Source organism: Cryptomeria japonica, chromosome 9 (assembly GCF_030272615.1).
Source record: "Cryptomeria japonica chromosome 9, Sugi_1.0, whole genome shotgun sequence".
In the NCBI taxonomy this organism is placed as follows: Eukaryota; Viridiplantae; Streptophyta; class Pinopsida; order Cupressales; family Cupressaceae; genus Cryptomeria; species Cryptomeria japonica.
Genome location: NC_081413.1, coordinates 651,465,399 through 651,491,954, shown reverse-complemented (window position 1 = coordinate 651,491,954; position 26,556 = coordinate 651,465,399).

Sequence of the window (26,556 nt, the reverse complement as noted above, 5' to 3'; positions counted from 1 at the left end):
TTATGTTATGTGTCACCTCCATGTGTACATTCACCTTGTTGGTGCATCATTATTTTCTTGCATTTACCTAGCTATTGTATTGCATATTTGCACCTAGAGGATAGGATAAGATTACTTGGGTAGATATCTACCTAGGTAGGCATCACATGTTCAACTCATACTCCCTACTTTGGTAGAGATGTGGATATATGTTACTCGTCTTCTCAATTTTTTTGTAACATTTCTCTGTAAATAGGATTTTATAAATTAGAATTTTCCTAAAACATGTCTCAAAATGATTAAAAGACTTGAATCAAGGTCAAAAACTAGGAATGTGAGATACATGATATGGATGATGACAAGGATGGTTGAGAATAAAGAGAATTTGAATCAATTGTGGTATGCTCCAAGTGTAGGGTACTTTTAAAAAAAATTATACATGATGCCAAGGTACTTGTCCAAGGTGTCATAAGAATGGTTTTCACCCATGAATAAAAAAATTATGTTTACTTTTCTCTCTTTTTTAATTTTTATTCAAAACCAAATCCTTTAGGTGTGGATATGTTAAATGATACACAGGATATTTATAAGTTTTTAAAATTCTAATAATAGGACCAACTATGGACCTATTATGCAATGTCATGGCATAATAGGTCCGTAATTGGTCCTATCATACTAAGTAAACATGTCAAATTAGCATAGTTTCAATGTTGGAGATGAATTAGATGATGAAGTTGGCAATTTTTGAGAAAATCATGTCATGTTGTGGCTTAGTAGGTCCTATTATGGCATAATAGGTGGACTATTATGCAATTTCATGGCATAATAGGACCTATTATGCAATGTCATGGCATAATAGGACCTATTATGCCATGATGGCATAATAGGTCCTATTATGACATCACATGACATAATAGGACCAACTATGCATCCATTATGCAATGTCATGGCATAATAGGACATATTATGCCATCATGGCATAATAGGTCCATAATTGGTCCTATCATACTAATTAAACATGTCGAATTAGCATAGTTTCAGTGTTGGAGATGAATTAGATGATGAAGTTGGCAATTTTTGAGAAAATCATGTCATGTTGTGGCTTAATAGGTCCTATTATGGACTTGTTATGCCATGATGGCATAATAGGTGGACTATTATGCAATGTCATGGCATAATAGGACCTATTATGCCATGACATGATATAATAGGACCAACTATGAACCCATTATGCAATGTCATGGCATAATAGGTCCATAATTGGTCCTATCATACTAAGTAAACATGTCGAATTAGCATAGTTTCAGTGTTGGAGATGAATTAGATGATGAAGTTGGCAATTTTGGAGAAAATCATGTCATGTTGTGGCTTAATAGGTCCTATTATGGACCTGTTATGCCATGATGGCATAATAGGTGGACTATTATGCAATGTCATGGCATAATAGGACCTATTATGCCATGATGGCATAATGGGTCCTATTATGCCATGACATGATATAATAGGACCAACTATGAACCCATTATGCAATGTCATGGCATAATAGGACATATTATGCCATCATGTCAAAATGTGTCCTATTATACCATCATGGCATAATGTGTCCTATTATGCCATGACATGACATAATGTTTCCATAATTGATCCTTTTATACCATCACATAACATAATAGGACCATAATAGGACCTTTATGCTATGACATGGTATAAACCTAAGCCTAAACTTTGATATCTAAAATTTGAAGAGTAATGTTAATTACTTTTAAGGTTATACTAATTTAGTGGTAACTTTTGTATTGCCTAATGAGGATTAAGAACAATTTAGGTACATATGTTCGGTTTTATTTCAATTTCATTTACAAACGTTTTTGTTTTTGTTTCCATTCAATTTTTCATTTTTTTGTTTGTGTCGATTTCGTTTTGTTAATTATCTAAGTTTGGTTTTGATTTCTAAATTTGTTGATTACGGTTTAGGGTTAACTATTCAAAAATATTTTAGATCAAAATTAAGAATTTACAAATATAAAAAATAATTTATTTATAGGCTACTATAAAAAAAACTAAAATAATTCAAAAAAAACTAAATAATACACACAAAAAAAAGAAAAATATACAAGAAAATTATGAAATGTGAAAATAGATGACTGAATGTGTACCTGGGATAGTGGTGGAGGCTTGAAATGGAAACCACAGCATGGGGGCCCATTTTTTATCTCCTCTTGTCAATTCACTGTCATGGTGAAAATGAAACATTTGCCCAAAAAAAGGGTAAAAATAGAATTTAAAAACGGGGGCCCGTTTTTTAAAAATGGGCCCCCATTATTTAAAACCGAGCCCCCATTTTGTTTAGAAACAGGGGCCCATTTTATTTAGCTTCAGGCCCCCATCACATTTCGGCTTGGGAGGCCGAACCACTAACAAGCCCCCGTTTTGCAGAGTGCGTTTTCCAATGCATAGACTTTTGTGAATTTGTGACTCATTAGCTTGCACATACCCTAAACATTATATCATCTTGGTGTACCAGATACCGGTGATTGTGCATAAGTCATTTGCTTTTCGGTGAATGTTGCTGATTCTCCAAAGTGCTAGAGTTGATAAGTGTTAGTAGGTGTTGACATCAATGACAAAACCATACCAAAATACCAACAATCTCCCCCTTTGGCATTGATGGCAACACAAGATGGAAAAACCATCAAAGTGCCAAAACAGAAATGCCAAATACCAAAAACCAACAATCTTACAAAAAAGATCATAACCAGAAATCAAAATATAGATAGAGAGTAATCAAACTCTCCAAAATAACAATATCTCCCCCGAGGAGTAACATGTGTTTTTCTTGTGTTTTTCCATACCAATCTCTCCCCCTTTGACATCAAATGCCAAAGCAATATAAAGACCATTTTATAGATACAAAATACCAACCAATTCACTAGACCAACTACTCCCCCTGAGAAGTAGCTTTTCATCAAAGCCAGAGTAAAAGATTTCTCTGTTAATTCTATCGGTTGATGACTATCATCAACTATCTAGGTTTCTACCGGTGGGGGTATGACCCCAAGCTGGTCTCTGAGATATTCAAAAGTCTCCTTAGGCAGAGGTTTGGTGAAAATGTCTACAATCTACTCTTTAGTATTCACATAAACCATTTTAATTTCTTTTGCTTCAACATTTTCACTTAGAAAATTCAGTTTGATAGAAACATTTTTGGTTTTAGAGTGTAATACCGGATTCTTAGATATATCAATTGTTGCAGTGTTATCACAATAGATAGTAATAGGTTTCTTGCATTTTACCTTTATATCCTTCAACATTTGCTTAAGCCATAGTACTTGTGTACAGTTGGGTAAGTGCACAAAGGTGGTGGCTAGAAAAGTGGACATACCAAAAAAAACACATGAAAAACACCAAAACGCATACGAGGTATTTCAAATTTAAAGAACCCCACACGCATTTAGGCTCATTTTGCCGAGCCTAACCAAAGCTAAATTGTGTGCATGGTTTAAAACATACTAACCACGTACACGGTTTAAAGAATACTAACCGCGTACATGGTTTAAAGCATACTAACCGCGTATGTAGTTTAAAAACTAAAACCACGTACATGGTTCTGTCTATCAATAAAATGCAATTCACTTAGCATTCCATTAGGTTTTCAGTAGGATATATACATAAAATATAACATTTAAGTATAAATGACATTTCTCTTTTATCTTTCTTATACGTTAAGTTATATTTTATGTATATATTGTCAGGATGTTTGAGAGTGGTTCCAGATCTCTAAGAGTTATAATGCAGATTTTAGTTTTTTGAGTATTCTTATAAATTTCAGACTTAGTCAAATTTTAGTAATCAGCATGCTCATACAACATTATGTCTCTCATCTCTTCCCTACATTTCCCCTCTCTCTTCCTTAAACCCTACCTTTTTGTCTCTTAGGAATCTCCCTCTCTACTTTCTTCCCTCTCTCGGGTATCTCTTCGTCTCTTTCTCATCTCCCTCATCCTCTTTCTCTCTTTCATATATCCCTCTCTTTCTCTCCCCCTCTCAAATATCTCTATCAAGTTTCTCTCTCTCTCTCTCTCTCTCTCTCTCTCTCTCTCTCTCTCTCTCTCTCTCTCTCTCTCTCTCTCTCTTTCTCTTTCTCAAGTCTCTCTCCCTATCTACCTCTCTATCTCTCTATCTCACTCTCCCCTTGTGTCAAGTGTATCTCTTTCCCACTCTCTCCCTACCTCCCCACCTCCCTCTCTATTTTTCACTCTCTCTCTCTCTCTCTCTCTCTCTCTCTCTCTCTCTCTCTCTCTCTCTCTCTCTCTCTCTCTCTCTCTCTCTCTCTCTCTCTCTCTCTCTCTCTCTCTCTATCTCTCTCTCTCTCTCTCTCTCATTCTTTATCTTTGAAGTCTCTCTCCCTCTCATCCTCATTCTCTCTATCTTACTCTCTCCTTCTCTCAAGTGTCTCTCTCTCATTCTCTCCCTCTCCCCTCTCCCTCCCTCTCTCCCTTTCTCATTACCTCTCTTTCTCACTCTCTCCCTATCTCCCTCTCTTCACACCTCTCTCTCTAGTCTCTTGTAATATCCTTCCACCCCTTCCTCCCTCTCACTTAAACTCTCTCTATCTCTCACCCTCTCTTTCTCTCTCTCACCTTTCCTCCCTTCACCTCTTAGATCTCTCTCTTTCTCTCCCAATCCCTCTATCCACCTCTCTCTCTCTCTCTCTCTCTCTCTCTCTCTCTCTCTCTCTCTCTCTCTCTCTCTCTCTCAGTCTCCATCTCACTCTCCTCCTCTCTTAGGTATATCTCTATCCCATTTCCTCCCTCTCCTCCCCCTCTCTCCCTCTCTAGGGTCAAAAGGTATTCTCAGGGGTCATATGGTATCCTAGGGATCCATGCATGTGTCCTAAGGGGTCATAGGACACCATATGACCCATAACGACACATAAGAGGTCATATTGAGTCCTAAGGGGTCATAAGACACCATATGATCCCTTAGCACATCATATGACTCATAATGACACCAAATGGTATCCAAAGGGGTCATAAAATACTATATGACCTCTTAGGACACCATATGGAGTCTTAAGGGGTTAAATAGTGTCCTAAGGGGTTGTAGGAGACCATATGACCCCTAATGACATCATATGGTGTCCTAAGTGGTCATAAGGTGTCATAGGGGTCATACGACACCATAAGACACATAACGATACCATATGGTGTCCAATGGGTCATTGGACACCATATGACCTTTAGAATGCAATACGACCCTTAAAAACATCTAAGGGGTCATAGGACACTATATGATCCCTTAGAATACCATAGGACCTATAATGATGCCAAATAGCATCCTAAGGGGTGATAGAACACCATATGACACTTTTGGGCACCATATGGTGGTGTTATGGGTCGTATGGTATCCTGAGGGGTCATATGGCATCCTATGGCCCCTTAGGACACCATATGATGTTGTTATGGGTCGTATGGTGTCTTAAGGGGTCATATGGTGTCCTAAGGGGTCATAGGACATCATATGACCTCTTAGAAAATAATATGACCTCTAATGATGCCTAAGGGATTATATGAGGAGGTCATAGAATACCATATGACCCTTTAGGACACCATACGACCCATAATGACACCATATGGAGTCCTAAGGGATCGTATGGTGTCCTAAGGGATCATAGAACACCATATGACCCGTTAGATCATCATATGACCCATAACAACATGTAAGAGGTCATATGGAGTCCTAAAGGGTTATAAGACACCATATGACCCCTTAGCACACCATACAACCCATAATGACACCAAATGGTGTCCTAAGGGGTCATAAAACACTATATGACCTCTTAGGACACCATACGACCCATAATGACACCATATGAAGTCCTAAGGGGTCGTAGGAGACCATATGACCCATAATGACACCAAGTGGAGTCCTAAGGGGTTGTAGGAGACCATATGACCCCTTAGGACATCGTATGACCCCTAATGACACCATATGGTGTCCTAAGTTGTCATAAGGTGTCCTAGGGGTCATACAACAACATAAGACACATAACAATACCATATGGTGTTCTAATGGCTCATAGGACACCATATGACCCTTAGAACACAATACGACCCCTAAAAACATCTAAGGGATCATATGGTATCCTAAGGGGTCATATGACACTATATGATCCATTAGAACACCATAGGATGTATAATGATTCCAAATAGTATCCTAAGGGGTCATAAAACACCATATGATCCTTTAGGGCACCATATGGTGTTGTTATGGGTCGTATGGTATCTTGAGGGGTCATATGGCATCCTATGACCCCTTAGGACACCATATGATGTCTTTATGGGTCGTATGGTGTCTTAAGGGGTCATATGGTGTCCTAAGGAGTCATAGGACATAATATGACCTCTTATGAAACAATATGACCTCTAATGACACCTAAGGGATCATATGGTGTCCTAAGAGGTCATAGAATACCATATGACCCCTTTGGACACCATACAACCCATAACCACAACATATGGAGTCCTAAGGGATCATATGGTGTCCTAAGGGATCATAGAATACCATATGACCCGTTAGGAGACCATATGACCCATAACGATACGTAAGAGGTCATATGGAGTCCTAAGGGGTCGTAAGACACCATATGACCCCTTACCACACCATACAACCCATAATGACACCAAATGGTATCCTAAGAGATCATAAAACACTATCTGACCTCTTAGGACACCATGCGACCCCTAATCACACCATATGGAGTCCTAAGGGGTCAAATAGTGTCCTAAGGGGTCATAGGAGACCATATGACCCCTTAGGACACCATATGGTGTCCTAAGTGGTCATAAAGTGTCCTAGGGGTCATACGACAACATAAGACACACAAAAATACCATATGGTGTCCTAATGGCTCATGGAACACCATATGAGGTCCTTAGAACATAATACAACCCCTCTCGACATCTAAGGGGTCATATGATACTATATGATCCCTTAACACACCATAGGACCTATAATGATGCCAAATAGTGTCCTAAGAGGTCATAAAACACCAAATGACCCTTTAGGACACCATATGGTGTTGTTATGGGTTGTATGATGTCCTAAGGGGTCATATGACATCCTATGACCCCTTAGAACACCATATGGTGTCATTATGGGTCGTATCATGTGTTAAGGGGTCATATGGTGTCCTAAGGGGTCATAGGACACCATATGACCTCTTAGGAAACAATATGACCTCTAATGACATGTAATGTATCATATGGTATCCTAAGGGGTCATAGAATACCATATGACCCTTTAGGACACCATATGACCTATAACAACACCATATGGAGTCCTAAGGGGTCATATGGTGTCCTAAAGGATCATAGAACACCATATGACCCATAAAGACACCTAAGGGGTCATAATACACCATATGACCCCTTAGTACACCATACGACCCATAAATATTATCCAACCAATACATCCACATGATCCAAAGAAACCAATGCGTTCATTTTCTTCAAAGATTCTACTTTATATCCTATCTTCTTTAAAAAGAAAAATAAAACCGACCACCTTGTCAATCTTCTTATCACCTTATATATATGAAAATAAAAAGAAGATATATTGGAGAGAGAGGAAGAGAGAGGGGAGGGAGGGAGGGAGAGAGGGAGAGGAAGAGAGAGGGAAGGGAGAGAGAGAGAGAGAGAGAGAGAGAGAGAGAGAGAGAGAGAGAGAGAGAGATGGGGTATGAGGAAGGGAGAAGGGGAGAGAGGGAGACAATACACATACATACACACATGTGTATATATATTTAATATATTATATATTATTATATACATACATACATATATATAAATATTATATATTTTTTATTTTTTATATTATATATAAATTATATATTATATGTATATACACATATTATATATACAATAGCATATTATACACACTCCCAAAATTTAACTAACTTAGCCCATACGTGCTATTTATAGTAAAAATAGTGCGTATGTGCTTTTTATAGTACAAATAGCATGTACACGTTTTTTATATTAAAAATAGTGCATGTGCACTTTTTATAGTAAAGATAGAACGTATGTGCTTCTTACACCATAAGTACTGCGTACGCGCTTTTTATACCATAGGTACCCCATACACACTTTTGTCTATTTAGGCTTGGAAATAGGCTTGGATGACAAAGCTACGGTTTGGAAGTTTGATTTCCCTCCATTTCCCTCTTTTTTGGCATGTTTTATTTTATCAACTTGGTTTCTTGACTTTGTCATCATCAGGTTTACACATCATCAAGTGGGTATTTCTAAAATTTCCACCATATTTTCACCCATCTTCTGAGCTTTCTAACCATATAATTTATTTTAAATTTGAACAACAATAACATATTATTATTGAATTTCTTTTACCACTGTCTCCATAGTTCTCACAGACATACGTGCACCATTTTTTTAATAACTTTTGATATAATTATCCAAATTTTAAAAAATTTATATATTATTGTAATGAACTTGATTCTTTACAATTTTAAAAAAAGAATTGTATTTTCAATTTTTTTAGTGCAACTTATGCTTCGCGCACGAACAGGTACCTAATTTTCAGGATGTGCTCTAACAAAAAAATCATTAAAAAAAAAATACTCAACAAAAAAATACACACCTTCTAGTGCTCACTCTTAACTATCTTTATGCCAAAGGATTTGTCAAAATACTAAATCTAAATATGACTTTTTGATGTGCACATCAGACACTATGTTATGTTTCTCTAAAAAAATTAGGGTCTATTTTTTGTACGCAAAGGATTTGACCCCCTTAATCTTATCCAATTTTAAAAATGGTTAGTTGTTTGGAAACTAGATTCAGAGTACTACAATAGTTGTTCTTTGATTATCTCCATATATTAAGTGGATGACTTTCAAATTTTGCCTCTAAGTTTAGGTTCACCTGATTTCAAAAAAAAAGTGTCCACTTATACCCCCCTTTTTGACCACCATCTTTGTGCACTTACCTAGTTAGTTGCTGCTGCAACATATTCTGATTTTGCTGTTGATAAAGATGTACAACTTTGTTTCTTACTCAACCAAGAAATTAATCTGTTTCCAAGAAAAAATGCTCCGCCGATGGTGCTTTTTCTATCATCCACATCTCCTGCCCAATTTGCATCTGTGTATGCACATAATTCAAAGTTTTCATCTCTAGGATACCATAATCCAAGATTTGTAGTGCCTTGCAAGTACCGAAAAATCCTTTTCACTGTTGATTCATGATTTTCTCTAGGATTACTCTGAAATCTTGAAATAATACATACTGTATTCATGATATCAGGTCTTGTTTGTGTCAAATACAGTAAACCTCCTATCATAGATTTGTACCTAGTCGGATTAACAGGTGTAGATTCATCCCTTAGTGATAATTTATCATTTGTAGTCATAGGTGTGCTTACCGGTTTGGAGTTTTCCATCCCAAATTTCTTTAATAACTCCTTCAAGTACTTGGATTGACTCAAGAATATACCTTTATTATTCTGTAAAATCTGCAATCCTAAAAAGAATTTTATTTCTCCAATCATAGACATTTCAAACTCTTATTGCATTTCAATAGAAAAGTCTTTACATAATCCATCTTCTCCTCCAAAGATTATATCATAAACAAAAACTTCTATAACCAAGATGTCATCATTAGTCACTTTGTAATATAAGTTACTGTCAACATTACCTTTACAAAATCCAATCTTCAAAAGATACTTATCCAATCTTGCATACCAAGCTCTTGAAGCTTGTTTCAACCCATACAAAGATTTCCTTAACCTACAAACCATATCTTCATTATCTATCAAAGAAAATCCATCAGGTTGTTCAATGTAAACTTCTTCTTCAAGATCTCCATTCAGAAATGCACATTTAATATCCATTTGATATACTTTGTAGTTCTTGTGTGTTGCAAAAGCCAAGAATAATCTAACTGCCTCAACTCTAGCTACTGGTGCAAAGGTTTCATTATAATCAATTCCTTCTTTCTGAGAGTATCCCTTACACACTAGTGTTGCTTTATTTCTGATTACCTTACCATCTTCATTAAGTTTGTTTCTGAATACCCATTTTGTTCCAATCACATTTTTGTCTTTAGGCCGGGGAACTAATATCTAAGTGTTGTTCTTCTCAATTTGCTCTAATTCTTCTTCCATAGCTTTAATCCAGTGTTTATCTTCACATGCCTCATTAAATAATGATGGTTCAATTTGAGAAATAAGACATACCTCTTCATTTGTCATTCTTCCTCTTGTCATAACTCCTTTATACTTGTTTCCAATAATCTGATCTTCAGAGTGATTTTGTCTTACATACCGGGGTGTCTTTGTTTATTGTTGTTCCTGAGTTATAGTGGAATTTTTAGATGATACCGGTGTAACTCGATCTTCATTCTATACCAGAGGATTCAATGTAGGTTCATTTGTCAGTATTTCTATTGCCAGTTTAGAATCTATATACCTTGAAGTTCCTTTAAATTGTTCATCAATCTTCACATTTGTACTTTCAACAATTTTCTGCAATCTTTTGTTAAAACTGTATACACCTAAAAATGGTCTAAAGATAGTTAATTAAATACGCAATTATTTGATTAATTCCCCTTCCTAATTAATTGGACTCACAAGCAATTTAATTAATTTCTCTATTCATCTACTAGTAAATAAATCTAAATGATTTATTTATATAGTTCATCTCACATCCCCCTTTGATTAATTAATTCTCAATAAATTCATGTCTCCCCATACTAATCAATTCTTCTAATCCCTAATTAAGATTAAAAAAATCAAGTTTGTTGAGATTAATTACCATTTTCCAATTATTTGATTTTCTAAATTCAAATGAGCACATGGCTCCTAACTTTAACCACCCAACCTAACCATCCCCTAACTTAACCCATTCAATCTAATCTTGGGTCTAACTAAACCTATCCTATCTTGCACATTCTAAACTCCTTATCCTAACCTCTCATGGTGTGGATATTCTCTCCTTGAGACACATGGCACTTTTGCCACATGTCTCCTCCCTTGGACACTTGCCCTCTCATGAGCAAGGCTCCTTGACACTTGTCACCATAGAGATGACAAGTGTCCCTTCCTCCAACCTCTTCTCCAACTTCCTCAATCTTGGCCCTTGATATCTTTAGATCAAATCTAGACCGTTGATTCCTACCACCTCAGCTTTGGCCTTGGAAATCCTATAAATACCCCTCATTTTGGAGAAATAAGGATCCCATCTCATATCAATTTAGGCATCATTACTATAGGCAATTTTCATTTCAATTATCTAGTAATTAGCTTTGGATTTATCATAGCATGTTAATCTACTTTCTTAAATCATGCTTTTCATATCATCTCCATAGTCAATCATGATCAATTAGCTACTCAACTCTTGAGTTGTCACTTTGGAGGTCATTGCTCCGCTAAGAGCACATCAATTCAACACCTTCAAGGTCCTCAAGAATAGAGGAAAATGGGACATTTCAAGGAAGGCTTATGGTTTCAATCTTTGATTTAGTTTTGAAATTAAGCTTTTCAATTATATTATATTGTCTCATTATATGTGTATGCCTCTTATTTAACAACATTTTTAGCATCACATTAATTGGCATCCACCATGGGGCCTAGCCCCTTTGATCTTTAACAAGTTTTCTTACAAGAAATTTCATTGACAGGTTGATTAGCTCTTTCGGAGTGCAGGTTAGCTCTCTTGGGCTCCCGAATCGCATTTTTGGCATCTTTTGTGGCATTCCAGAACCTCAAATGACATTTATGGGAGATTCCTCAACTCTATTCTTATGTTTCCTGTACTTTAGTGCTTTTAGTCTGTACTTTAGCATTTTTGGTATGTATAGTGTTGTTTTTGGCAAATTTATCAACATTTTCAGTCTGCAGAACAGCGTTTCTAGTGTGCAAAACAACATTTCTGGTGTGCAGAGAAGTATTTATGGTGTGCAGAGTAGCATTCTTGGCACATATGATGGCATTCTTCGTCAATTTGATGGCATTTTCAGTTTTTTATTAATTTTTCAAATAGTGTATGTTGCATTCGTCATTTCTGCTTCTGGACTGTCATTTTCCTGAACCTAATTTGCAGATTGTTGGTTTTATAGGTACTTATTTTGCTGTGAAAGACCAGAGTTATAAACTATTTCGCTGCCAAAGAAATATAATATAAACTACTAACTTTGTTTGCAGACATGGGATTTTGCACTTATATTTGTTAAATTAGGCACATAGACTAATTACAATGGAAATGAACAAACATGTCTTATGTGTCTTGATGATAGGCGAGTATGCGCTCAACTTTCTTAGGTGATCAGAAAGCTAGACTCATCCTTTACTTTCAATAATGCATATCTTTAGCGGGCATGTCACAGTGGGAAAATGTAATCACCCTGTGAGAATGACCCAAGTGAGTACAGCTGGACTTGAGCATTCCAACTCGCTATAATAAATAGGCCTCTAATGATTAAAGTCTCAGAGGATGGGATTATTTGAGTTTTCTCTTTGAGATCTCTCATATCGGTCATTTTGTAGGGCCTCACGGTCTTAATCACGTTTATGTGACTACGGGTTGTTTCAGTACCTTGTCGGGCTATAGGCCTCAATAATGCTTGCGTGACTTCAAGGGGTAATTTCAAATGGAATTCCTGACTAAGAACCATAAAAATAGAAGCTACCCGATTCACCTCCGAAAGGGTGATAATCTTTGTGCAAGAGAGATAGTAACTCTCCCAAGACACTTGCCATATTGTGCCCCCATTAGTGTTTGGAGTCGGTTAATACGGCATTGAGAATCCATTACGTGAGACTCAGTGGCCGTATTTTGATTAGCTATTGGGTGTGTACCTAAGTCAGCAAGCAAAGGTTTTCATTCTCAGCCAATCTCCTTAAGATAGACTGATTGATGTGTTTTTAATTGTTAAAAACCTTTGAAACAAAAATATAATTTGATTTCTGTGTTTGTAAGTCAATTCAAGATATCATCCATTAAAATACAACAAACATTGAAAACTCAAACTTCAAACCACCAAATTCACAAGTTTTGTAGTAGATTAGCTCTTTCAGTCCAAACAATCTCACATACGGTTCAAATAGTTGCATTTACAATCCAAACATTAGTGTTTTTAGTTCAAACAGTCGCATTTACAGTCCAAACATCAGCTTTTATAGTTCAAACATTAGCTCTTTCAGTCCAAATGGTCACACCTCCGGTCCAAACAGGCGCATTTTCAATCCAAAGGTCAACTCTCTTGGTGTTAATGTCAAATTTCTCATATTTCAACATTAACTCTCAAAGTTTGAGCATATTACAGAGTTGGGTCAAAATTGTAATCTCCTAAGTTCAAACACTCAATTTGCTAAACCTACATATCATTATTTGAACTTTAGAGTCACTATATAGCAGAACAGAGTTCCTGGTTTGTGAGTCAGCATTTTTGGTCTGTATGTCAGCGTTTTTGGTCAGTATAGTAGCATTTTTGGTAAGTCTATCAGAGTTTCTGGTCCAAACAACAGCATTTCTGGTCTAAACAATAATGTTTCTGGTCTAAACAACAGAGTTCCTAGTCTAAACATCAGTGTTTCTGGTCTAAACAGCAGAGTTGCTAGTCATTTTGTCAGCGTTTTTGGTAAAATACATCAAAAGCAAAAAACAAAAACAACACATTTCTCAAACAGTCAAACATAGAGAGTAGGTCATTTAATCAGGTTATCTTCTGTCAAAAATAGATTCAAGAACAAGACACACAAAAAGTCTCAAGTATTCACCTCAAACAAGTTAAAGATCAAACACCTTAAAGTGCAACAACACATCGTCTTTGATAAACTGATTGTTCAAACATAGTTCCTCATCAGGATCTATCATCCTTTAATCATTAAACTACAACGCTTGATCAAAATAACCTCGTTCTTTATCATAGGATATATCGTTCCTATTTGAACTTGGTCATATCAAAAATCACAAAATTTGCACTCCAAAAACTAAGATCGAAAAACTTGTAAACAAGAAAATACTTGAAAAGATCATTTCGTGTCTATACATCTATAACTTTCACCTCAACAATTGATCACTTATAACGACACATTACTCAAGATTTAAACCTCAAAAAACATTCAAAACACATGTATGCCCGTTCTAACCAGGGCTTAGAGACGGAAAATTACGAAAATAGAAATAGAAACGTTTGAGATAACTAAAGACTATAGAACCATGGAACACGAAGATGAAATACAAGTTAAAGATGAAATACAAGTTGAAGAGGAAATAATAGAACAAAATATCAAAGACATCAAGAAAGATCCTCAATTCGACAAATTTATGAAGAAATTATTGGAGGGAGAAAAGGAAAAATATTTCCTAATGTTAGCCAAATCTGGTGCTACACTCCCCCAAGATTTTGATGTAAACAAATTGAAACAAAAGAAAATCGGTCCTCCTCCTAATGATGAACAATATGAGGACATCTTTGGTCTCAAAATGAATAACACATCAATTCCTAGCAACACCAAAAATAATGAGGAAACTTACATTCCCACAAGGGAGGAAGTAGAAATTCTAAATAATGCTCAATCCAACAAAGATACAAGAAGGGATAGAGATGATATAAGAAGAGATCAATATATTCCTAGAATGCAAAATCATGGTCATACAAGAAAAAATCATGTTGATAATCCTATCATGACTCACACAACAACTACAAACATTGCAAACACAAATCCAAGATATGCAAAGAGGAAATGTTAGACGATACTTGCTTCAAGAAATATGTCCTTATCCATTTGACAGAAACCTCAACATGATACCTTTTCATATAGATTTCGAGAATCTGAGGTACGAAAAATATGATGGAAGCATTGACCCTCAAGATCACATAAGAGAATTTTGCACAATGAGCATGGAGTTTGCACATGAAGATACATACTTAATGAGACTATTTCCAAAAAGCTTAACTGGATTAGCCATGGAATGGTTCTCCAAACTTCCACCAGGAATCAGATCATTTTCAGAGTTGGTGGATAAGTTTGTATCCCAATATGCTTATAACATCCAACACAAAATAACCATGCTAGACTTGTGTAACACAAAACAAAAAAGCGGAGAACCCTTCATGACATTCTTACAATGATGGAGGCGGTTATCTTCGAGGTATCCTCGTACAGTGCCGGAGTATGAAAAAATGGACATTTTCATAGACAACTTAAATGATCAAATGAGTTATTACTTAAAAATGCAAGGAAATCAAAGTTTTGCAAAAATGATTGATAATGGAATTAGAATGGAAGAAGCCATGATAAAGAAAGGTGAGTTGAAAATATTCAAAGAAGGAGTTCACCCTCCTAACAACACTAACAACAATAATCACAATGATAAACCAAAATTTTGGAATAGGAATTGTAATGTCGTCAATGACGGGATAGTGGATAACAACAATGCAAAACCAAAGCAACTAGTTTTCAACTTATCCAATCACTCAGCAGCAGCTCAACAAAACAACAATCACCAAAAAGCAACTATCAAAAATTTCTTTTGAAGACAATTTACAAAAATTGGTGAACCCCTTGGGTTCACATTAAAAACACTCATCGCAACCAAATTGATTACATTACTAGAAGAAAGAAACTTTGAACCCAAGGTAAAACCTGCTTGGTGGAATGACAACCATTACTATGATTTCCATCGAAACAAAGGACACCAAACAGATGCTTGTCAACGATTAAAACATGTCATCCAATATTTGATTGATAATGGAATAATAACTATGGATGGACATACAACAAACAAATCTCACACAGCTTTCAAAACTCCACTTCCTAATTATGAGAAGGGTGAATCATCAATAGGGCAAAACAATAAAGGTAAAGCAAAGGTAAACTATGCCCATGCATATGACAATGTGGTAAATGTAATCGTGGTTAAAGAGAAACAACATCATGAACCTATTCATGTTATCACACAAAGTAAAGTCAAAGTGGTTTTGCCAGGTCCTACAACAAACACATCATCCACTACCAAACAATACAATCTAGTGTATCAATTACAGAAAACACCCACACAAATATCCATCTAAGAACTTTTAAAACTGTCACCTACACACAAAGAGATTCTTGAATGAGCATTAGTAGATACCACAATGTCCAAAGTTTTTGATATAGATCAATTCCAAACCATGGTGGGACACCCCACAACTCCTCACTACTTATCATTCACCAAAGAAGATGACATGTCCTTGCAACATCCCCACAATTCTCCTTTGCATATTGAAGTCCTCGTTCACAAAATGTGAGTTAAACGTGTTCTAATAGATGGTGGAGCTGGCCTAAATATTTGTTCATTAAGTCTCATTCGTGCCTTAGGATATTCAAAAGATGCAGTCGATCTTCATAAAAAAGATCACCATAAAAGCCTATGACGAAGAAGAATGTTCCTCCAAGGGAATTGTGATACTACCCATCAGAGTGGGACCTTTACAGAAAAACACAACATGCCAAGTTCTGGACTTGGACTTATCATATAATATACTCCTGGGGAGACCATGGATACATGACTTGCAAGATATCCCATCAACCTATCATCAGTGTGTCAAATTTCCCTATGATGGACAAGAAATCACAATATCTGCAGATTCAAATCCATTCCAGCATTGCAGCAATCTAAAAATGGCTCAAGAATTCATTGTTCCTCATAACAGGGAGGCGTCATCTTCGAACACACAATCCAAAGAACAATCCTTTGCCTCTATTTTATCAAGTATGGAAAAGCAAATGCAGTTAAGAGATCGAGGAAATGGAGAATACTCAATATCACAATTACCACTCTCTCCTGAATCCTTTGGAAAACCATCAAACTCTAAACAACAACAAATTGTGAAACATCTTCCGATATTTGATGGAGCATTCATTAGTGTTGGAACCTTTCCAGAGGAGGCAAAAGACAAAGATGTGCTACAGTGGCTATACAAAGATGAAGAAATTCAACAAAAGGTCAACAATGTCAGAATACCTATAGAAAAATATGGAAAAGGATTCAACATTGTTCCAAAGATGAGGTACACTGGAATAGGTCCTATAGGAAAAAGAAAAGAAGGTATCTCAGAACCTATCCAACCTCATAATTAGCAAGCTATAGACAAAGCAGGCTTAGGGTATGGACAAGTTACTCTACCAGAAGACACACTTTCTAACCAACAAAAAGAAGAATATGAAAACAGACAAGAACAACTTGCAATTGAAAAGGAAGAAGCATCTGCAAAGCAATGACCACAACCAAACATGAAATGGCAAAAGAAACAATCCTCAAATCAACAAGAGAAACAAACCAATAATACCTCCCAAGCAGCATTAACTCTCAATCAAAACAAGCATGAACCTAGTACTAATCAAGGAGAACTAATAGTAAAGTTGACAGAACTCAATCTTGGTCTAGAAGAAGTTGAATATGAAAGAAGGAAAGATAAAGCAAGACAAACAGAAGAAACACATCAAAAGCTATATGAACAAATTTGTAGATTGCAAGCTGCAAGTGAGATAGATTTTGATGAATGGGAATGGGATTCCTATCATTCTAAAGAATCAGTTGAAGAAAATTGCTTTAAAATAGATGTAGGAGTCGATGTAGTTCACACGTATGCAGGGCAAATGTTAGGAACTAGTTCACTTGAATTAGAATCACATTCGGCTGACTTGGACTTAATCGAGGACAATCAAGAACTTCTTGGGTGAGGTCATTCTGATGAGGGTACCATTCAAGACATTGACATACATATCAAGATAACTTTGATAACTCAATCATGACCCTAAATACTCTCGAAACATCTCAACCAGACGATCCTTTACCTCTACTCCACCCTGAACTTATTGAATGGGAAAATGAAGGACATACTACCATTGATACCTTTCCAAATGACTATGCCATGTCTATATATCTTAATGCAATTGAACCCACAACAACTTCCACTAGGAATTTCAGCAATGCATCTTCTAGTCAAGTGGGTGCCAAATCTCCTAGTCGCAAAAGTGAATATAAAGAAAACAATATCAGGTCTAATGTTGAAAACCATTTCTTGGCAACATTAGATCAGGAAAAAGTAAAAAAAATGGACACATCTAATGGTGAAAACCTCCTCGAGGTGCTAGAAGATGGGAGATTTGACACTTTACCTGAGTACTATCAAGAAAGGTCATCAATTTTGATCGAACCAATAGAAGCAATTAATATTGGGACAACAGAACAACCAAAGATCCTACATCCAGCAACTTCTCTATCAGAAAAAGAAAGGAAAGAATATATGGAATTCTTTACACAATGGCAAATCAATTTTGCCTGGTCATATGCAAACATGCCAGGGTTGGATCCAAAGCTTATTATGCATCACTTGAATGTCAATCCAGGAGCCAAACCAGTCAAACAGAAATTAAGAAAGATGCATCCACATATTGCTCTCTTGGTCAAAGCAGAACTAAAAAAATTACTAGATGTACGATTCATCAGACCTATAGCATATCCTCAATGGGTATCAAATATTGTTCCTATTTCAAAGCCAGACAAAAGTATCAGAGTATGCACAGACTTCAAAGATCTTAATAATGCATGTCCAAAGGATGCTTTTCCTTTACCTAACATTGACATCATTGTAGATTTAATAGTTGGACACTCCATGTTTTCTCTAATGGATGGTTTCTCTGGATACAATCAGATTAAAATAGCACCTAAAGATCAAGAAAAGATAGCTTTCACATGTCCATGGGGTACTTTCTACTGGAACATCATGCCTTTTGGATTAAAGAACACATGTGCCACATATCAGAGAGCTATGACAACAATATTCCATGACATGATGCATACATTCATGGAAGACTATGTGGATGACATCTTGGCAAAATCATACAACAAAGAAGAACATATTGAAATACTAGAAAAGATCTTTGATCGGTTAGAATAGTATAAGCTATAGCTAAATCCTAAGAAATGTGTCTTTGGTGTCACTTCAGGAAAGCTATTGGGATGCATTATTTCAGTTAGAGGTATCGAAGTAGATCTAGCTAAGGTCAAAGCAATCATGGAAATGGCATCTCCCAAGAATATAAGTCAACTCAGATCACTACAAGGAAGACTGCAGTCAATCAGAAGATTTGTGGCTCAATTAGTAGATAAATGTCAACCATTCACCCATCTATTACATAAAAATGTTCATTTCAAATGGGACCATCAATGTGAGGATGCATTCAACAAGAGCAAGGCATATCTCATGCAGCCACCCATTCTAATGTCACCAATTCCAGACAAGCCATTATTGCTCTATGTATCGACCACTGAGGTATCATTAGGAGTTTTGCTTGCACAACATGATAATGAAGGAAATGAGTGAGCCATCTACTACATCAACAGAACACTAGTGGGATACGAACTCAACTATTCCCCAACAGAAAAAGCATGCATGGTGGTAGTTTTTGCTTCTCAAAAATTAAGACACTATCTACTATCTCACTCCATCAAGTTGATAGCTAAAGTCAATCCATTGAAATATATTCTCAGCGAGGCAACATTGACAGGACGACTAGCAAAATGGATCATGATCCTAAGTGAGTTTGATATTGAGTATGTAGATAGAAAAGCTATCAAGGGACAAGTCATCGCAGATCAACTAGCATAGGAACCACTTCAAGATGATCATCCTCTACAGATTGAGTTTCCTGACACTGATATCCTAATAGTCACAACAAAAGCATGGCAACTATACTTTGATGGTTCATATACACAACATGGATCAGGAGAAGGAATTCTATTTATCACACCACAAGGTCATACCATCCCAAAAGCATACAAATTAGGCCTTCCATGCACCAACAACACTACAGAGTATGAAGCTTTGGTTACAGGTATCAAAATGGCTATAGAATGGAACATTACACAACTTCAGGTCTTTGGAGACTCTCAGCCTATCATCAATCAAATCAATGATGACTATCAAACAAAAGATGACAAACTCATGTCTTACAAAAAGATGGTGGATGACTTCAAAAAATATTTTGTTGAAATCACTTTTGAACAAATTCCAAGAAATGATAACAAAGCAGCAGATGCCATGGCAACACTTGCTTCTCTATTACAAATATAGGGAAATCAAGAGCATTATGAATTCCTGGTTGAAGAGTTGTTTTACCTGTCTCATAATTGTCCTGATTCCCAAACCATTTGTCAACTTATAGGACATGATTCCTCTCGCTATGGCCAAACTTACACATACCTATAAGATAACATCTTACCTCCTGACTTATCAAAAAATCAAAAGAGAAACTTTATTTGCCAATCCTCCTATTATACTCTTGTCATAGATACCTTATTTAAATGAGGTCTAGATGGTACTCTTTTAAGATGTCTCGAACAAGAATAATTTGAGAAGGCCTTAAAGGAAGTCCACAATGGCATTTGTGGCACTCATTCAAGTGGTCTTATCCTTTCAAAAAAACTCATACGCTTGGGCTATTATTGGCCAACTATGGAATGGAATTCTTTTCAGATAGCTAGAATGTGCAAACAATGTCAAATCCATGGGAACTTGATCCATGCACCAGCACAAGAACTTCATGCTTTGGCAACATCTTGGCCTTTTTGTCAATAGGGTCTTGATCTAGTAGCTTCTTTGAAATGTCCCATTTTCCTCTATTCTTGAGGACCTTGAAGGTGTTGAATTGATGGGCTCTTATTAAAGCAATGACCTCCAAAGTGACAACTCAAGAGTTGAGTAGCTAATTGATCATGATTGACTATGGAGATGATATGAAATGCATGATTTGAGAAACTAGATTAACATGCTATGATAAATCCAAAGCTAATTAATAGATAATTGAAATGAAAATTTCCTATAGTAATGATGCCTAAATTGATATGAGATGGGATCCTTATTGCTCCAAAATGAGGGGTATTTATAAGATTTCCAAGGCCAAGGCTGAGGTGGCAGGAATCAACGATCCAAAGTTGATCTGAAGATATCAAGGGCCAAGATTGAAGAAGTTGGAGAAGAGGTTGGAGGAAGGGACACTTGTCATCTCTATGGTGACAAGTGTCAAGGAGCCTTGCTCATCAGAAGGCAAGTGTCCAAGGGAGGAGACATGTGGCAAAAGTGCCATGTGTCTCAAGGAGAGAATATCCACACCATGAGAGGTTAGGATAAGGAGGTTAGAATGTGCAAGATAGGATAGGTTTAGTTAGACCCAAGATTAGATTGAATGGGTTAAGTTAGGGGATGGTTAGGTTGGGTGGTTAAAGTTAGGAGCCATGTGCTCATTTGAATTTAGAAATTCAAATAATTGGAAAATGGTAATTAATCTCAACAAACTTGAGTTTGTTAATCTTAATTAGGGATTAGAAGAATTGATTAGTATGGGGAGACATTAATTAATTGAGAATTAATTAATCAAAGGGGGATGTGAGATGAAATATATAAATAAATCATTTAGATTTATTTACTAGTAGATGAATAGAGAAATTAATTAAATTGCTTGTGAATCCAATTAATTGGGAAGGGGAATTAATCAAATAACTATGTATTTAATTAACTATCACTGATAATGGGCAACCATTCAAGAATCAAGATGTACAAGAGCTATGTGAGAAGTTTAAGATCCAACACAGATTCTCCACACCCTATTATCCACAAGGGAATGGGTAGGCAAAAGCATCTAACAAAACTATTCTAAAAATCCTCAAAAAGACAGTGAACGATGCTGGGAAAGATTGGCATATTCAACTAAACCCTGCTCTCTGGGCCTACTGCACTAGTATCCGCAGACCAACAGGTGCCACACCTTTCTCTCTTATATACAAATCAGAAGCCATATTGCCTATCGAAGTAGAGATTCCCTCTCTACGTGTATCACTAAAAGGTCTCATCCCAGATGAAGAACAAAGACTGTCTAGACTACAAGAGTTAGAACTGATCCATGAACGAAGACAAAATGCCTTTGACCATTTAAAGGTATATCAACAAAGAATGTGCCAAAGTTATAATCACAAGGTCAAACCATGAATCTTTCAAGTGGGAGAACTATTACTAAAGGAAAATCCACAAAATCAGTCAGATGGAGAAAAGAAGGGAAAATTTGAACCAAACTGGTTAGGTCCATTTGTGGTCATAGTAATATTTGGGTCAAGGGCATATCAGCTATCAACACAAGACAGAGATCAGCTCGAGGAACCCATCAATAGCATGCATCTAAAGAATTTTTATGTCTAAAAAATCCAAAAACATTGAAAAAAGCAGAAAAATCCAAAAACATTGAAAAAAGCAAAAAAATCCAAAAACAGTGAAAAAGCAAAAACAATAAAAAAAATCAAAAATGAGAAAAAGTGTAATAAAAACAGATGGTGAAAACCTGGCAAACAGGTGCTATCTGTCAGCTAGCTCTGCCATCTATTGGTTTGCACTTTCTTCCGCTTGCATTCTTTTCCGTCAGCATTTTTCATATTCATCATAAAGCCTTTGTACATACGTAGGCATCCCCGGTGATTTCTCGTCATGGTTTGGATCATTGACTATATCATAATAAGGTTTGTTTCTAGGCTGGGGGCAAAATCTTGAACCTAGCTAGGGGCAAAAAAGTTTTGATCATTTTGAGCTTAATCAAAGCAGGTAGAATAACAGTCAAACAACGCTTGTCAAGTGAAGAACTAAGACACATCCAACATTGAACATAAGATCACATTGTCAACCATTAACTATCACATATCAATCTAAACATGACAAAACACATATCAATGGATGATATATCTTGACTCATGATTTTAACACTTTGGCAATAACGGTTCAACTATTTTATTTTGGATTTTCGCTATCATGATTTCTGAGTAAGTCCAGGATGTCTTTGACTAGAGGAACGAAGAAGGGACATGATATTTTTTTTGTCTAATATCTATAAATTAATCATTAGTATGTGCAAAGTTGTCTATGGAAATGATCATCAGAATATCATGGAAGACATTTCGGACTTACATATAGAAATGGTTAATACTGCCTATTTTATGCAAGCAACACTTTGGTCATTTTGGTTCAATTATACCTTGATGCTTGTGCTAACTTGCCATATCAAAACCCAGGAAAGTAGTGCTCAGGTCATCATGGTTCAATTATACCATTGATGTTTGCACTCACTTCCCACATTTTAAAGGCTTAATGATGAAACAAAGAATGACTCCATGACTGGTCTGATCATCGCATCTGCATTTGCATTTTAAAGTAGACCTCCATTTCATTCTGCATGGGATCACAATGCTCATCTTTTCCAAGGCCAAAGCTAACATGGTGTTATCTCTCTTATTACGTGATTGAGTACATTGGACAATAACAAAAATAATCAATTCATTCATCCTGCATGATAAGTTAGTTCATCTCATGTAACCATTGCATACCAAGACATCATTCATATAAAGCATCAAATCATTCATTCACTACATGGCATTCATCAAATCTCAAATCATATAAAATAACACCATTGCATTGCATTGCATCCATCTCATATTAACATGCATGAGACAATCATAAAAATAGTATCATAAACATAGAAAGCATTACAATCGCACAAACAACACATAGAAATTATAAGCATCACCATACATATTTGCATTTGCATATATCATGTAAATACTGCATCATCATATATTCATCATATAGAATTCATAAGCATATAGAAATTAAAGCATACATCAAGCATACATCATGAAAGTAACTGCACATCATAATCATATACCAAATAGAATGCATCCATCATCTCATAGGTCATGTAGAACGAATAGGATCGACTGCATATCATATCATCAAAACAAGATCAATGTCCAAGGTACAATGATATCACAAAATATATGAGATATGTCATAAATATACATCACAGGAATAATAAATATCTCATCACAAAAAGGTGTGTAAATAAATAGATCAATGTCCCATATCAGTGTGACCACTCGGACGCGAAGCAGAACTCTATCCTGATGCGGCAGGTAGAGTAGCGCTAGCTAGTACCCTGGAGCTCTCTAAAGTGGCCCTGTCACTCCTTGACTCTCAGTCTAGCTCTGTCCTGATCTCCTACTCAGCTGTGAAAATCTTGGAGCCCTTCGCTCAGGAGGAACAGCAGTAAAGTATATTGTCCTGTAATACTCAGCCTCTCGGATCCCTTGGCGCATCATCTTCAGGGCACTCTTCCCTGAAGTAAACCCTCCTAACAACTGTACCTATGTCTCAGTTTGCTGACACCTATCCATAGCTGCATCTCTCTCAACTAGGAGAGAAGCCATCTGAGTCTCTAGCTGGACCATTTGAGAGTCCCTCTCTGCTAGTCGACTCTCTAGCTATTGAACCTAAGCCTGTAAGTCTGTAATCTGAGCCTGCTGTTGATGCGATGGCATCCTAATGAGGATCCATCGAGGTGCCTCTGTCTGTGGCTACTCAGCCCATGATACTATCATAGGTACCTGCTCAATTGGGGGTCCCTCCTTCTCTAGAACCTGATGCTCCTGATCCCCTAGACTTGATCTCCTGCATCTAACCACTTGGGCCATCCAATCTATATATACATCCCTAGCAGATCTGGAGCTGCTAGCTCCTGGTATGCCTATCGCTACCACTATCATTGCATGACCATCTCCCTCATCATCATCTCCCCCATCCCTCCATCATCATCTCCTTCATCATCATCCCCAGCACCCTGATCTCCTGCATCTCCTCCATATCCATCTCCATCTCCGCTATCATCTCTATCTCTACCATCCCTCTGTCATCTAGGAGCTCTGTGTCATGGCCTCTCATCATCCTCATCTAACACTGGCTCTGGCTCATCTAGACATGTCAACCTCGGAAACCTATGTACAATACAATGCACGATGTACTCATGTGTCATCTCGCTATCCATCACACCTAGAAGATAATCCCAATCCATAGGCCCCAATGATCGATACTCAGCGTAGGCATGGTCATATGTAATAGAAGGCCCCCAAGTAGCCACATCCAATCTTTGATGAGCATAATGAGTTGTACCTTGTGGTATCCCCTTTATCCTGCCATACTGTCTCAACACCCTCATACAAGGGAATGACTCGATGACATAAGGTGTCGAGCCAATCAGATATCGCGTCATGAATACATATGGCATCTCCGCTGCATCCTCAGGCCAAATCTCGCAGTCCTTATATGGCCTCCATATCATAGTATCTAGGTCATCCAAGGTCCGTCTCCAGTACTCTAATTTGCCCAGCTTTCACTGGACAATGACACCAAGATACCCGTCAACATAAGGTTTGCCTACAAGTCTCTCTTTGTCTGCCAATGGTCGTGTGATAGCTAAATGCTCCTAGGCCCATATCTGAAGCACAGTCACCCCTACTGATAACGCAGCTGATCCTTGGTACACAACTCGATGCAAGTCATGATATAAGTGTGCTAACATACATGATCCCCATGAAAATCGGGTCCCCTCTGTCACCATCTGCTCAAGAAGATGACCCCATCTAATAGATAATCCCTTTGACCTATGATCAGGACAAAGGAAGCCTCCAATAAATCCAGCAAGCACAGTCGGTAATGTGGCATACCCTAGCTCTAACATCTCCTACCACATAATATCATACCTGCCGATCTCGTCATCCTCAAACATGCGAAAAAGTGCCTCTATCCCACCTCGTTTGCTGAGATCATAATATACTAAATCACCCATTACAGGGATCCGCAAAATTTGGTAGACATCCTCAGGTGTCACCATCATCTCTCCAGTTGGCAAGTGAAACGTGTTATGTTCACTATGCCTGTGCTCTGCTAAAGCTGTCAGTAATCCCCAGTTTATCAAAGGTCGGGGCATGTCAAGAAGGGAAGACAGACCACATCTACTAATGTGATCTCGCTCCGCCTGATTAAGGTGGGGTATCAGCATCCATGTCTTCAGGAAATGCTCCCGAGACTGAAGAATGCTAAAGTGCTCTTGCAATCAAATCACTTCATCATATCAGTTTCTTGATTTATCTATCTATCAAATCAATCTATCTATTGGTCTATTTTGCTCAATTGAGATTTTTATCAAGTCTCATTAGGCCCCTATCAGTGGCGTTCATCTATCATGAGGTCATTATCAATCTTATCTCATCTCACACATGCATTGAGATAATCAAAGCTAATCAACAAATTTAACAATTAGGAGCATCTCATTTTATTAATTTGATAGCAAATCAAATCTTACCCTATCAAAAATTGAAAAATCAAATCAAATCTTACCCTTTCAAAAATCAAATCCAATTAACAGCAAATTTGAAGAATCAAAAAATCAAATCAAATCATCGAAATCAAAAATCATGAAAAATCATCAACCAATCATCAAAAATCAAGTCAAAAATAAAAAAATCGAAACAACCGAAAGATCATCAAAAGTTTCCAAATTGGAAAAATAAAAAAAAAATTGAACAACTGAAAAAAAAAAAAAAAAAAATTCTTAACCCCTGCGGTGGCGCAGGCGGTGCCGCTCGCGATGCCTATGGTGGTGTCAGCGGCGCCTCCCATAGTGCTGAAGGCACCCCCT